Here is a 2,500-nt window from a genome sequence, read left to right as displayed (position 1 = left end):
GGTCGCCCTTTTTTGGAATCAAAACGGTGCGGTTATGTCTCAATGTAGATGGAGTGCGGCACAACCCGAACACTATGTTCAGCATAGCCACCAGGTCAGCCATATTTGCCATCCTAAGGTGTTCTCTAGTAATACCATCAGGACCACACGCTGTTTGCTTTAGCCGTCGCAGAGCTAACTCCGTCTCTCTAAACGTGATCGGATGATCAAGGTGGATTATTTCAGAAGCCGGACTGGGAGCGGAGCCCCTATACTGCGGACATTCTTCGAAGATAAGACGGTAATCAGCCTCGAGATCGGCCATAGGAGGAAAGATGGAGGTGGAAGCATCTTTGTCGTCCAATATCGCGTGTGCCAGTTGAGAGGGATTTTTAGCAAAAAGTCGCTGATGGCTGCTGAACATGGTGGATCTCACAGTGGTACGGTTGTTTTTATTTTTATTATTATTATTTTTCCTATTGGACTTTCTATTTCTTCTATTAGCAGGTCTAGCGTCTCTAACAGGATTAGCGAGGTTACAAATTGCGGCCGAAATAACTGGATCAAACTGGTCAAAATTATCGCTAGACAGTAAGGTTTGTATGAGGCGTTGCCCGTCTAGTGAGCACGATGGTGTAAGCTCCCTGAGGTGCGAACAAATGTCCGGGTGATTAAGAAGAACGCAAACTTCATGCGGAGGGTCTTCATTGCCCCTGGTAGGAGAGACAGATGGAGGTGTCAAGATCCTATTCCAAGGAGCAATGGAGTCAATACGTTCGAGGCGCAGGCGTGGAGTCAGAGGACAGGTGATTCTATGTGAGTTATGAGCAGAAGATTGTGGTAATGGAGCTGTATCTATTTGGGAAATGAAATCAGAAAGATAGGTTCTATACGAAGGCTTCTGCCGTTGCTTTTTGATGCCATCCGCAGAGCGACCGCCATGCAAGCTGGCTAACCGGGCAATAATCTCCTTCTGCATCAAACCTGCAGGAAGCTGAGATTCGAGCCGAGCTAGCTGTTTCTCCTCGGCCTCGGTCCATTTAGCCCTGGTGGTAGGTACTCGAGCTTGAGCCAACTGTACATCCTGGGCGTTGTACTCCACAGGGTGGGCTCGCTTCGAGTGCTGGCGGAGGGAGGCATACTTGGGGTAGCTCGAGTTGCACACCTCACAGAGGTATGTCCCGTCCGAGCTAGGTGGAGGTTGGTTACAACGGCGGATATGTTGTTTACGTTGCGCAAGGACTCTAGAGGAAAGATCAGAAAGACAGGAAGGACAGGAAAGACACTCTAAATCTAAATTCAATCGTAAATCGACGGGATATCCATGAGACGTCGCCGAGTCGTTACCAGAAGAGCAATCGGGGTTCCGAGGCTTCCTTGTAGTTTTAGGAGCAATAATAGTGGAGCAGAGCTCCGAGGTATCCCAGGGCTGCTAACCCAGGGAACCCCAGACATAATGTCCGTTCGGCTTACGCCGAGTTCGCCGCGCGCCATTTAGCCACGTTTGGAATCGAGAGACAACATTGTTGTCTCCCGACTCCAAACGTGTTACCGGCAGGCACCACGAGGAGGTAGGTCGCGCGACTTGGATGGGAGAGGCTGAAGGGCCAGAGGCCTGTGTTACGCATTGCCATCCCTGCAACTACAACTCAACTTAAGGACTGGTCTCGGATACTAGGACGGCAAGCCGCCCCGACACCTCAAACGACCGCCTTAAGAGAGTCATAGTTACTCCCGCCGTTTACCCGCGCTTTTTTGAATTTCTTCACGTTGACATTCAGAGCACTGGGCAGAAATCACATTGCGTCAACACCCTTGGGGGCCATCGCAATGCTTTGTTTTAATTAGACAGTCGGATTCCCCTAGTCCGTGCCAGTTCTGAGCTGAGTGTTGAATGGCGGCCGAAGAGGACGATCGACGACGGCAAGCCGCCAACGAAAGCCTCGCAGCAAGGAAGATCCGCGGGAGGCCAAGGCACGGGACCGAGCTCGGATCCCGACGAGAACGAACGAATCCGTTCAACGCCGTTCACCTCGCCCAGGCCCGGCACGTCAGCCAGACTCGCTTCCCGACCAAGCCCGACACGCCCCGCTCCTCAGAGCCAATCCTTATTCCGAAGTTACGGATCCAATTTGCCGACTTCCCTTACCTACATTAATCTATCGACTAGAGGCTCTTTACCTTGGAGACCTGCTGCGGATATGGGTACGAACCGGCGCGACACCTCCACGTGGCCCTCTCCTGGATTTTCAAGGTCCGAGGGGAAGATCCGGACACCGCCGCAACTGCGGTGCTCTTCGCGTTCCAAACCCTATCTCCCTGCTAGAGGTTTCCAGGGAACTCGAACGCTTATACAGAAAAGAAAACTCTTCCCGGATCTCCCGACGGCGTCTCCAGGTCATTTTGGGTTACCCCGACGAACTACTCTTACGAGGGCCCGAATGGTATACGGTTCCGCTGCCGGGTTCCGGAATAGAAACCGGATTCCCTTTCGCCCGATGGGTGTGTGTCTCTCTCTCAC

At 52.3% G+C, this 2,500-nt stretch overlaps 1 pseudogene; it reads right to left on the bottom strand.

Moving 5' to 3' along the window:
• Positions 1 to 2,500, bottom strand: part of LOC143350969 (large subunit ribosomal RNA) — an 8,236-nt pseudogene that overhangs the window by 3,523 nt on the left and 2,213 nt on the right.

This window comes from Colletes latitarsis, unplaced genomic scaffold (assembly GCF_051014445.1).
Source record: "Colletes latitarsis isolate SP2378_abdomen unplaced genomic scaffold, iyColLati1 scaffold0049, whole genome shotgun sequence".
Taxonomy (NCBI): Eukaryota; Metazoa; Arthropoda; class Insecta; order Hymenoptera; family Colletidae; genus Colletes; species Colletes latitarsis.
The sequence above is the reverse complement of the archived record's forward strand: the minus strand, read 5'-3'. Positions and strand labels throughout refer to the sequence as shown.